This window comes from Danio rerio, chromosome 3 (assembly GCF_049306965.1).
Source record: "Danio rerio strain Tuebingen ecotype United States chromosome 3, GRCz12tu, whole genome shotgun sequence".
Taxonomy (NCBI): domain Eukaryota; kingdom Metazoa; phylum Chordata; class Actinopteri; order Cypriniformes; family Danionidae; genus Danio; species Danio rerio.
Genome location: NC_133178.1, coordinates 35,208,209 through 35,222,433, shown reverse-complemented (window position 1 = coordinate 35,222,433; position 14,225 = coordinate 35,208,209). Strand labels below are relative to the sequence as shown.

Here is a 14,225-nt window from a genome sequence, read left to right as displayed (position 1 = left end):
CGGACGTGTGTGAATTCACGTGTTTTGGGCATCTGTGAAATAGATGGGTGGAGTCCAGAGCTCTCAGACTAGCACATGATGAAAACATGGGTTACCGGTGGCACTCACCACTAATACATGCTAAAGAAACTAACAGCTTTACTGTTTATGCTGTGGCTTTTTCACAGTTTCATACAGTTTAACAGGAGCCAGTCTTGCCTGATGGAAAGGAAATAATGATCAGTGCCCACCATGTATAATATGGGGCTCCCCATGTGGGCTGCCTCAGCTGGGGATTTCCATTGCATATTGCTATGAAAAGATTTCCTGTATGAGATTTATATGCGACATCAGTCATCGTTTTCGAAAGGCATCACAATGACAAATGCTTGAACTGTGGTCTCGTGGAGATTTGTCTGTAGTCACTAACATCATCATCATCATCATCATATCCTTCCCTAGCTCAACTTAAACAGGAAACATTTAGTCAAATGACAGCTTGGATTAAATCCTAAGGCATTCCAGAACACAGAAACTTCTTATAGTGCCTGGAGACTGAGATAAAAAACACTTAAACAATCAGTAGTTTTTCTATTGGTTTCTTGCATTTCACTCAAGATTGTACTCGCATGTATTTGTGGAAGTGTTTGGTCGAAGTCGAATGGTTTCTCATAGTTTGACAGATCAGTTTGGACACTGATTGCATCTTTTAACAGTTAATTATGCGAACCAGTTTGCCTGCATATTTTAACACTGCAGCTACCTTGTGATCTGGCAAAGTGATAGCTATAGTATCTGGGGATGGAGGGCATGTTTTGTGTACATCACCGTCTTGATTTGGCACTGAAACTTTTTTCTTAGTACCCTAAGGAAAAGAAAGTTTGAATGTTGTTTGAAATAAAAAAATCTTTAACTTAAAATTAATTACTTGCACTTTTAATTGATTTGAATGCATTTGTAACAGAATAATGCAGAATAAAAGTTTATTTTTTTCAAAACAGACCTGTTTTACAAGTCTTACAGATCTTAAACAACAGCAGTGAAGGCTATGGTGGCACATTATAAATTGGTTTAATGTTTTCCTTAAATTCTGATTTCTAACCGTCTTGCCCCCTCACCTTCTAATTTGTCAAATTAATAAATTGTTGTCAAAAAATTACTAGTGTTAAATAATACTAAAATGTTTAGTAGTACTGTATTGTTAAAATGAACTTTTATGTGTAACTTTTAACTGAGTGTTCTTTAGGCCTATCACAACATCCGTTTTTTGTTGTTGTTGTTGTTGTATAATATATTGCGGTAATCAATATTATTGTCATTTTTTTATTGTCATTATAATGACAATAAAAATAAACCCTTTCAAAGAACACAATATTTCATTCTTATTTAATTTAATTATAGTCATTTTTACAATTTAATAATTAAGCATTGGAATCAGAATGTGAAAATGCATATCTCATACAAATAAATAATAATAATTTTCACAAAAAAGTGCAAGGGTAAAAAGTAAGAGAGACCAGGGGCCTGTTTCAGAAAGGTGGTTAAGTGAAAACTCAGAGTATTTTAACCCTGAAATGAGAGAAACTCTGGGTTTTCCGTTTCAAAAGGGCAGGTTTGTCAAACTGGAGAAACCAGGGTAAGTCAAGCCTGTTTCTGAAAGAAAGGTAACTTTAACTCAGAGTCAGTTACTGTGGTAACTTACTCTTTGAATCTAACCTGGTCCGGAGCAGGTTTTATTCCCTAAACTCTGAGTTTCTGTCGGTCTCCTCCCCTTTTTTAAAGATGAAGCGTATTTCCCGCATTAGCCTTAGGGAGATGCCCTTAAAAACGATTGATGGATACGTGGTGATTCACATAACTTTTGAAAATACGCATAATAAAGCATGTGCATAACTGAGTAGGTTAAACTTTTATTTGATAAGATGCACATAAACTACGAAATGCACTTAAAGGGCCATGAAACCCCCTCGTTTCAGCAGGGTGTTTTCACACCTCTACTTTGGAAAAAGTCAGAAAAGTGGGCGTGTCCAGCTCTTTTTAGGGGGGAGTGTCAGAGGAAGAAAAGAGGGAGGGTGTGGCAGTGTCTATTTGGACACGCGCGAGTTTCAGAGTCAAAACTCACACACACAGTAGAAAGTGATGGTGTTTAACCTACATGGACATCTGTAGTCGAATTATTTGCCAAATTATTAAATGGTGGACTTTAACTGCAGTTTGGCTATTTCATTCAGGGAATTCATTCATGCCCCTCGCGACAAACGAGATATTTGATTTGAGGAGCTGCTCTAAACGTGTATTTTTCATGCAATGTTTGATACCGCACGGCGAATGAGAGAATAAAAACCCTCTGCATTTCCCGGAAACTTAGATGCACTGGGCAGGTAGTGTCAGAAAGCCGCGTGTGTTATTCTGGTCACTAAATGCGGGAAAAACCCTACACGAGGTTAAAGTTTGGTTGTGGTGCTAACATGTTTACACTTGGTGCAATAGTTTGTTAGATACGAACAAACTGAATAAACAAAGAGCACTGGTCGCTCACTTACCAAATCTGTAGAGACAGGACAATCACCAGCAACTAGAGCCGCGTCTTTATGAAGAGAATACTACAAGCGAATCTGGATCTCAGCGTTTGCAGATGAGAACAGCTCTCAGGTAAACAATAATCCTCCTTAGACACGTAAGTTATTGTTGTCGAGCGTCGCGTACACTGTTAATCCACACGTGACTCTGAGCTCTCACAGAGAGAAAATGAAAACGAAACTTAACGGCAGCAAACTATAAAAGCAACACTCCACGCTTGTTTTGCCAATACAATGTGGCGTCTCTGCCGTGTAAACACTGTGACACTAATGAATATTAATGAAGTTGCACAATAGAGCGCGCTGATTGGTTTGAACCAAGCCTTACTCATGCATTAATGCATCACACTGTAAGACATAATAAGACACACTCTGGCACAAACGCCCAGTTTGCATGCTGGAATACAACGCTATTATGTCATGACCGTGACGCAGCTTCAAAAATTAGTTTCAAACCCGAAGTACGAATTTGCTTGAAATAACGCAAAAACAACCAATTTACACTTTTTAGTGAAATATAGGTGTCCTAACAGTGTTTTAAGCAGTGTGGGACACATATACGACTGTCAACAGCTCAAAAAATGTGTTTTGGTGTTTCGTGACCCTTTAACAAATTACAGTATGTACATTACATTGTTTACTTATTGAACTAACATAACCACTGCATATGGACGTTTGTAATTATGTAAACACCCACTATAAATATACACTTGTAATGCTTATTTATCTGCATACTACTGATTATTAATAGCAACCTGTACATATATTCATATATTGTTACATATACACTTGTAATCATGTTTATCTATCCCTGTACATATATTCATATATTGTAACATATACACTTGCAATCATGTTTATTTATCTGCACACTACTGATTATTAATAGCAACCTGCACATATATTTATATATTGTAAATCTGCTCATAGCTTATCCAACCTGTATATAATGTTCATAGTACATTCATCTGTAAATAACACCATAGTTTTTCTATAACTGCACTTTATAACTTAATCCTGTATCCTGCACTTGCTGCTATTGCACTGCTGGTTAGACCTAAACTGCATTTCGTTGCATTGTACTTGTACATGTGTAATGACAATAAAGTTGAATCTAATCTAATCTAATTAAAAAAAAGGTTTGTTAGAGATGATGAGGAAAATGTGTGTGAATGGACAAATCAGCAGACTGAGCACACTGCAGAACATCTTAAATGTTGTTTTAGTCATTCTAAAATGCCTTAACTGTTTCAGTATTAGTGTATATTATTAATTACCTCCGAGCGTCTGGAGCGTGTCAAGATCTCCGCGTCTGGCTTCAAACGCTCCCACGTGTTCATTGTTTGTCAATTGTCTTCTGAGGCGCAAGTCCATTAATTAAATAAAAAATCATTGACGCAGCTTGTTCTACCGCAGTAAATTCTGTATTTACTGTTGATATTTGGCACAAGTTAATCAGGAAGTGACGATTGTGTTCTCTTCGACTCTTTGGATAAAAACGCTGCTTTATTTTTAGGCGTTATTCCAGTTTTGCACAAATTTATGTAATAGCCTATAATTTGATGGAAACAGCTATTGCCTACATTTTTGTCACACACAGAACAAAGTCACGTACGAGGCTTATCCTTTTTTTCATAAATAATTAGCTTAACCTTCGACATGCACTGTTACTAGATTAATAGGATTATTATTCTGTCTAAAAATTATTTTATTACTGCTTACCTTCTTAATGTTATATAAACCTCTATCACTTGATCAATAAAAAGGCAGACACACAACAAGTGCACTGTTAAATCTATTAAAACTGATGAAAGTGAATAAAAGTTTAGAAATAAGTTTAAACGTCACACATTACTTATTTTATTATACTTAAATGTTTAAATACTTAAAATTAAAAATTAAGCATTAACTTGAGCAGCTGTTTTCCCATGCTAACTGTCTCTGTTTCACTGATGGTTGCTTCTTTTAAAATATATACACTTATATTTGCTATAACTTTGCATGGGCAGATCAAGTTCAGCCTGAGAAAGAAATGGTGATCTCTTCTTTTTTTTTTAAGATGTTGCCATAGTCACTCGTAATATCTGTGCTCCATTGATAATGCCTTTTTATAGTCACGGTGTGCGCACTTAACTCTGAGTTGGTCTACTCAAAGTTGATTGACCCAGCTCAGATCAGCTATTCTGAAACCGAAAACTCTGAGTTTTTAATCTCTCTGTAAATCAACTCAGAGTTCAAGTTTAAACTCCGAGTTGTTTCAACCTCCTTAATGAAGCCCCAGGTGTATTTCTGCTGTTAGACACCCACATAAAGATGTGTTATAGTAATTCATAGTCAAATCAACACTAAAGTGTTTTTTAACCATACTGACACTAACACCACCAATAGAGAGATAGAGAGAGAGAGAGAGAGAGAGAGAGAGAGAGAGAGAGAGAGAGAGAAGTTTCATAATCAGCTAGAATTGGTTCTTAAATATGGGCGATATTTATTGCCTCACCAAAAATCATTGAGGTCATGCCCATGTGTTGTGCGAGAAGTCGATATATTGATTATTGTGACGGACAATGTTCTTATCAGATAAAAATAGCAACAAGTCTTAGGAGTGCATAAAATATAATAAACAATCTACAAGCATGGGTATGCAAAAAAATAAAAAATATGCTAATTAAATTAACAGCATTATATTGTTCTTTGAAGCATTTGAATGCATTCAGGTATACAGTAATTGAATAATCAAATGTAAAATAATACCGCATAGTCTTCCTTTTATATATAAATAAAATCAGAATCAGAACGAGTTTTATTGCCAGCTATGTTCGCACATACGAGGAATTTGTTTTCGTGACAGAGCTTCTACAGTGCAACAAAATTACTGAAAAATTACTACAAAAAAAAACAACAGATAATAAATATATAAAAACAGTATGTAGTGAATGCAAATAGACAAGTGTATGTAGAGCTATATAACTATATACAATGTTATATGTGCAGCTGTTATGTGCAATTTGGCATGTAAAGTGTGTTGTTAAATAAGTGTATACGTGTATAAAAGTGTATGGCAAGTAGTAATGTTTGTTCCACAATTATTATTATTACCAAGATAATAGTTGTGTATTATTATCAAGAAAACAAAAGTAATTGTTAATATTATTTTAAAGTTACAAACGGTAAGTGTTCTCATGCCTGAATGTTTTTAGAACCCTCACACAGTCACAGGCCTCAAAAAACACTTGATCAATTGTAAACCAGACTCAACATTGCATATACTCGTGATGTGACTATTGCGAATGATCACATTGCCATATTGATCCTGAAACGATATATTGTGCAGCCCTACTATATCGTTTATACACGGAACCTATAGACTTTTTACCATTTATTATTCTCAGACAACAGTTATCATGAATTGATTGTGTACAGCAGTGGGTTTCATTTATTCATCCAAAGTCTGCCAAATTCGATGACTTTGCATATTGCACAGCTTATTCGGTTTTTCTGACTTTTCTGTAATTTCATCACAGAAAATCTAGGGCTTATCAGTGTGAGTTGGTCCAAAGAAATTGCTTTAACATGTTTTCTCAGGTCTTTTACAGTCTTTTGCTTTAGTAAGGAAAGGTCAAAATTCAGATGTGAACTACATTTAATGCACTTTAAGTGGTGGAATTTTTAATGCAGTGTTGGAGATACTATTATTGAATTCCTGTATTTAAATGTGTTTTCACATCTATGCTTATTCAGTACTAGACATTTCTATATGATTTCACTTAAAAACAGAAAAACTATCTTGAGTGTTCACATTGTATAACTGGACTAAAACACCAGCTGTGGGTCTGAGTAGTTTATTCTGTGTGTTTGTTGGACAGTATGGATGAAATCCTGCCCTGTGGTTTCTCTTCCAAACTATAGCAGGTCATTTATCTTTTCTAAGCCAGGAATGATTCTGTTTATAATGTTAAATAGTAGTGTCCTGCTGTTGTTTATAGAAATTGACGTTCTGTGTAGATCTCATCAACTGAAAGTGCTGTATGTTAACCTCGTCTTAAGTCACAGTAAAGATTCAAAGAGCTGTTTTTGAGAGACAGTCTGTTTTAAGGTGAAAGTGCACATGTGCATATATCATGAGGACACAATCAGAGCAGCAGTCACATGGATGCACCACTTCACAACAGATGTGGGATGAGTCAAACAGGTTACGCTTCTGAGCGCCTCTTTGCTTTCAGTTTCCTGCACAAAAGACTGCTTGAACTTTTTTTTTTTTGTCTCATGCAATGCATTTTGTATGGGGGTTGACTTAAATTGACTTATCCTGTGATCTGGTATGCTGTGTTTCACCTACAGTTCGAGCTGCTCAATTGTGAATGAACTTAGAATCTAAATGTTTACTATTTTTGAAATTGTAATTACTTTAAAATTGTAGTAGTGCAAAAGATATCAAATAAAAATATGGAAGTGAAAGTAAATTCTGCAGAGATGTTTATCAGTGCTGTTGCAGTGCTCACAAAGACTGTCAATGTTATTTTTTTGACTACATTTCATATTGCTAATGTCATTATAGTATGAAAAGAGCCTAAAATCCTCTGTGATTTCACTCTAACTGCTGTAGATATGGCGCAGGCTTGGTCCGCATTTGTAACATTGCTCTTGATACACATGTGCACAGAACCGAAAGTCCTGTATCAAAACTGTCTGACAGGGCTGACACTGTAAGGATGTTTCTTTTGCTGCAAATTTCACTGTGTATTTTTTCATAATTTCTTGTCATTTTAATGTAATTTAAATTGAAATGGCTTGCGCCGCTTTTTAGCTGAATAGATGCTTTTGCCTGATCTTTTTAACTAGTCAGGCTGTGTAAAATAATGATGTGTTAAAAAGAAAGGTAAAGAATTACAAAAAAACTGAACTGGGGGTTGCTATGGCTTGCATTACTTTCTATGTGGCTGGCTTGAAAAAAGTGTATTTTTGCAAAATTGAGTTTTTCGCAACAGCCTTATCCTCCTTGACTTAAATACATCAGCTGTTACACCCTAATAACATTAAACACAGTTTGTATTTTTGTTGTATTATTGCAACAGCTTGAGATACCACTTATTAGGTTTGTCACATTACCAAAGTTTTAGCATTCTGTACCAGTGAAAATACATAATTTTCTTTAGTCATACTTCATTGCATTGTATCAAATCACACAGATTATGACTGAATTTGTAGTTGTAATCAATATTATTTTTGTTCACTTTCCCATAAACAGTCTAACATGAGATGCTTAGCGTAGCACTGCTGCAATAGTGATGTAGAGTACATTAAGAGGTGAAATTAAGGGCCATAAAAACATTGCTTATTTTGTTGCTGATTGCACCAGTACTAGAAATTCAATGCGATTTTTACATAATACTTGTTGCCACCTGCTGATGTAAGAATTATAAATTAATGAAGTGGATTTACTTTCAAAAGGCGATTTGATTTATTTTGCTACCTATTACATTGCTGTCTGCTTGTTTGCAAACTGTAAACTTTTTATCCATAGTGTTAAAGACTTCTGTGATTAGAGGTGTGAACATATACTGGTCTCTCGGTTCGGTTACGATTATCATGCCTTCGATTCAATTCGAAATCTCGGTGCATCACGGTGCATTGACGATGCTTTCCATATACAGTGTTATATTTTAGGGGGGAGGCTATAACATGCTGTCTGTTTAAACACACAGACACACAGTACCACACTGTCTCTCATTCAAACACATACACAAACATAGACAGCACCAAAGAAACAAACACATACACACACACGCACACACACACACACACACACACACACACACACACACACACTTAAGGCCTCGCAACAGGGAGAGCTCGCACTGAGCAGAGCAGAAAAACGAAAAAAAGAAGCACTTTTCCGACGGTCCCTTACTGAGAGCTCCTCTCAGCGTGAGCTCTCCCGGCTAAACACATATTGCGAGGGCTTAAACAGAGCAGTGTTTGTAATGTCGAGCGAAAAAAAGAAAGACAGCTGTGAAACATAACCAGCTTTGTCTTTTTGTAGGAAACACACTTTAGATCTTTTTAGGGTAAGAGGTTGTTGAGTTATTGCCGTCTATAACTGAATGTGTGTCAGGAATATCGAAAACAAAACCAACTGAACCGCGCTCCTTTCTGGCGCCTCCCTGGATATACAGCACCCTTGGCATTTGCTTATGGTGCCTATGCCACGGACCGGCCCTGAGCTCACCTCCCTCGCGACAGAGCGCATAGGTGATAAATGACGTCAGTACATAATAACCGGTTATGATTATTACTGAACTGATACCTTATTGTCCGCGTCTGCATCGCAGTGCACCGAAGAAACAATTAATTTTGACACCCCTATCTGTGATATATTTTCTTTTTTGTTACACACAATTAATAATGATGTGTGGTTGAAAGACTGTTATAAAAAAAAAACAATTGTATATATTTTCTCATCTTCCACTTGTTTTAAACATGAGCTTTTTTTTCTTCTGTTAAAAACTAAGGAAGATATAAAAGCAAAAAATCTGCTATTGACTAAGTATTTTTCCTCTACTATGGATGTTTTCCAACAATCTTGATAATGTCTTGTTTTGCCTTTGCTAACAAAAAGACATTAATAAAAGTTAGAACAATGGTCTCAAAGTCAATCACTGGAGGGCTGCAGCTCTGCATAGTTTAGCTCCAACCACCTCCAACTCACACCTGCTTAATAGTCTCTAGTGGTTTTAAGCACCTTGATTAGTTGTATCAGCTGTGATTAGGGTTAGACAGGGTGTCCGCGGGGTCTTAAAATTTTTTAAATGTCTTAAATTTCATTCATTCATTTTCTTGTCAGCTTAGTCCCTTTATTAATCCGGGGGAATGAACCGCCAACTTATCCAGCACGTTTTTACGCAAAGGATGCCCTTCCAGCCGCAACCCATCTCTGGGAAACAATATCTAAAAATTCAAAAACTAAATTTAAGCCCTTAAAAGTTCTTAAATTCACTAAAATATTGTGTTGTAGGTCTTACATGATTTTTAAAAGATCTTAATTTTCCTCTGTCCTGCTAAAGCTACCCAGTCAACACACATTCAATTATCAACAATCCATCTAATTAAAACTTCTTTTTTTTTTTAAAGGCATACAATCACAACATTTAGACATTTTTACAGAAAATTATCGAAAATAAATTATCTAATCAGGATGAGAAAACTATAAACAATTACATAATTCTTTGTTACAATAACAGGGCAATTTATTTAAAAAAATGAAAAAACTATTGACATTAAAATATAAGGCTTTGAAATAACTACAGTTTTTTTTGCAAGCAAAAAGCAAGTTCCATTGGCCCAACTGAGCCATTTAAAAAAAATAAAAAAACTAGTGTTTAGCTTTGTATAAGTCTAAAATTCCAGTCATAGTGGTATTAAAAGGGTGTTCAAAGTCTCAAATTTGACTTGAAACCTGCAGAAACCCTGGAGGTAGCAAAACTACAGAGCTTCAGCCCTCCAGGATTTAAGTCTGAGACCTATGCTTTAAAACAACTTGAGTGTGAGGAAATTCTTTCATGCTTAATTCATTTTCATGCTTTATTAGGTAATAGCTGAGAACATTTACTTTAAAAAATAAATATTTAACACTATAAAATGATTAAAAAGATTCAACATTCCTTGTGGAAGCAGGGCTTAACATTTAATTTTTGTCTGCTTGAACATTACTGCTTGCACTGCTTTTTTGGAGGGACAAATTAAAAAATATTTAATTGGCCAAGCAAGTAACTTTCTAAAAAAAAAATGATATAGCCTTTATTATATAGTCACAGACTAAACTAGGTCAGTGATTGGAAGCAAACTTGATCAATGACAATTTGATTGTATTTTTATTTTTCCTTGGGCAGAGGCTGTTAAGCACATCATTTTAATTTCCTAAAAAGCATCGTGTCTCAAACCCTGTCAAGCACCGGGTAAAGCATCAAATGCAAAAAAGGAACACAGAGTCTAACACAAATTTTAAAAAAGGAAATTGATTAATTCCTGCAGGGATGAGTTTGCCTGGGTGCACTATGAGAAGGATGGAATGATACTTTGCATGGTATTGGATTTATTGCATTTAATTTGGCCAAAAAAAAACGTTTTTTTGGAAGCGTTTAGGGCGTCGCACTCCGGATGTGCCGCTCAGCGCCGCGACACGGCACGCACATGACAGCTGGAAGTATCAGACACCAGACTCTCACATTTGCATGTTATTTAAAATGAAACTATTCTATGCAGAAAAATGAACAGTGTCCTGAGTCATGGCTGGGTGCCACGGACTTCCACTAACTTGTGGCGCCAGCATGTGTACCCTGATAGAAACCGATGTTTGGAATTCTAAAATGCGTTGCGCGTCCTCAAGCGGCACTTCTGGTGTGAGACCCCTGTAGAGTTAGTGTAGCTAAAATATCTTATACTTTTTATAATAAAATTGATCTATTTTAATATTAATTTAGTATATTCTGTCATTTTACGCTTTAGAAATGTAAAATGGAATTCCATTGGTAACTATATATATATATATATATATATATATATATATATATATATATATATATATATATATATATAGTGTATATATATAGTATAGAGAGAGAGAGAGAGAGAGACGAAGAGCGTGAAATGCAGACGTACTGGAGTAAATGTAATGTGTGCACTAACTGGCATAATACTATTGTACATTACTAACATCGACCTGTGTTTTGTGTATCTACAGTAAATCATCGTTTTTTTCGACTTTTTTGTTTTTACTTTTTCCCTGTTGGCCCCCACACAAGTATACTTAACAGAGCCCTGAGAAGGCGAGTTTCAAAGACTTTCACAATTATATGAATTTTAAAGTAAAATATTTCTAATCTCAATATATAAATGTAAGATATAATCATTTGTTCATCATTTGACTTTGGCATGTGATTTTGTATTATTGTTGTCTAATTAAATTAAGAAATGAAATGGTTGGTTAAAAACAACATGCTCTTACACTGTATTAAACTGCACTGTATCTAGTGCATATTCAGACTGAATGGTTATTTGCTTTCACTAATGTGCATCTATGGACTGCAGTTATTGATTGTGCTGCAGGATGTTCATATAATAAAGACCGTTCTCTGTACTTGGAGTCTTGTGCTCTACTAATGGGCTTTTGCTCAGTCATTGCTAACATCCTAAAGGGTCTTTGGTTAAACACTCTTGACCTAATAACACTTCATACAGAAATGTGCGGTGAGAACAATTAAGGACTCATCCTGTGAAAAGACCCCAGAACTGCCCAATAACTCCATGTGACATTCAGAACGATGACGGATCATGTGTAAGGTCTTTTGTTAAAATACTTTGGAAGTTTTTAGCATAATTTATTATCTTTATCACTCCGTAGATTCTGAATTAACTAAAAAAAGTTTAAGAATTGTGCTGTTTAATTTTAGCTTTGCATCTCTCTTTATTTTTCTAGATAAAGTCTTGTTTGTTTTGCAAACGTCAATATAGGATTTCATGTTGATATGTGGCTCGAGCCTGCAAAGTTCAGAATGGTGGCACTTCACAAAGGGGGCAAAAACATACAATTTCCATCAATAATGGAAAGATGAATCCTTTTTACATTGAAAGATAAGCGCGTTTGTATGTTGTATAGTAAAATCACAGCACAGGAGTCATTTTACTGCAGACATCAGCCTTCCTCTGACTGGCTGTTTCTCATTACAAGCCAAACAGCAGAGAACTCGTGGACAGTGGCTATTCAGTCACTTAACAGTGAGTGAGTAACTGCATTTTCAGCACTTTTACCTTGTATATTGATGATCATAAATAAGTGTGTTATTGTTAAACCAATAATGCCTGGTTTTATACTTCTGCATTGAGTGACCCATGGCAAGGGCCAGACAGAATTGGACAGAATTTTTGTTATTTTGCTGAAAAATTTGTAGAAAATCTGTGGATTAAGCAGAATTATTTTGGGAGTATCGTAACTAAAAACTTATTATATGAAATAAAAATAATAGTTTTTTTAACTTTTACTGTGTACAATGCAATTCCATCTAGATCCACTTATTTTGTAAACAAAGCACATCTCTCATTTAATATATGAACAAAGACAGAAAATATTACTTTACAGACTGTATTGTAAATAAATCAAATGAACACTTATGTTAGTCAATAATATCACTGAAATTAATTCAAAAACAGAATAAATATAAATTTACAAACATTTACACAAGTAAATAAATAAACTCGATTATGGGCTAAACATCTGCGGTTTTCTTCAAAGATTCCGTGTGGGCCTACCCATGATGCATACCTTGCGTGTAGTTGTGCATTTATACTTCTACGTGCTGTTTGTGTTGCTCTGCAATAGCACTTCCGTTTTTCTATGTTCCCCTGTATCGAGTTTCTTTGAGGGTGTTTTGTTTTTTCTAAACTCTACCTTAATGTACAAGTAGCTAAGACTTGCTCATTTAGAGGCGGGACCCGGCAGACTTACAACAACTTTAATAAGGTAAACACCAAACAAAAATTTCCATCTAAAGCTACGGGACTCGACACTTGTTAACACTTGCTCCATGAGGCTCTCAGCACCGCCCACTTGTCACAGAGTTTGCGATATGCGTCGTTGTAAGTGATGTGTTGTTACATTTTTTATATTAGTTAATTTATAAAATGCTAATGTAGTACCTGCAGAAGTATTATTATTAACAGTGGCAGACTTACAGTGATGTCAGTGGCATTTCTAGCTTGAATGGCACCCTGGGCGAACCACTCCATACGGTGCCCTCCACCACTTACCCCGTTTTTCTTTGCATGCATCACTTTAAAAGTTGAACCAGATCATTTCACATAATAATATTCAATATGCTAAATGAAAGGTCTAAAGTTGGAAATGCATTTTCTGCTTTTTTTCTGTCAGGGATCATGAGCTTTAAAAGATTGGTGACCGCTGATTTAGAGTGAGCAGTCTGGTAATCTGCTGGTTGGTTTAATCCAGAATGGAAGACAAACACATAGCACTCATTTTTCTTTTACCATGCCTAGTTCCCAAGAACTTCAATCCTTTTTTACCAAACTGGTCAGGTCAGAAGAGCTTAGAGTCTTTGTACGTAATTCCTTGCAGTTGTGTCAAGAGCTGCCAGTGAAAACAGGTTTAACAGGTAATTTCTATGAAGAATGTGGGGATGCCACAATGACACTTTGCTACAGCTGAGTGTGCCAAACTGAAGACCTACATCACTACTGTTTGCACTACTAATACCAGTAGTGGTGTAGGAACCGGATGGAGTTGCCACTTGTCATATGTTTTGATTTGTTGCCCAGGACTTGCCAGTAAAACCTTATTTTGTGTGATTTAAAAAAGATTTTAATGTCAGTGGTGTATTGCATCAGAACAGTGGACTGAAAGCATTCAAGAACTTAACCAAAGCTGTTCTGGTTGTGCCTTTTTCTTTTGAAGGAAGAAAATCAAAATGATCTTATTACTGCCATACCCTCATGTCAATCATCATTGTTTTCACTTTGACTACTCGTACATTTTTGCTACATAAAACTTGGCACTTATTTTAACTTGATAATTGAAAGTAGATGTTAAAACTCACTACAGTGTCATTAGTAAAATAGGCCACATCTGATCCAAATGTGGCAAAAAAACTGAAAGCATGT

The 14,225-nt window shown here is 35.6% G+C and overlaps 1 protein-coding gene across 1 annotated transcript in view; it reads left to right on the top strand.

The window, feature by feature from the left end:
* The window catches only part of gna13b (guanine nucleotide binding protein (G protein), alpha 13b), a 32,437-nt gene that overhangs the window by 1,084 nt on the left and 17,128 nt on the right, over window positions 1–14,225 (top strand).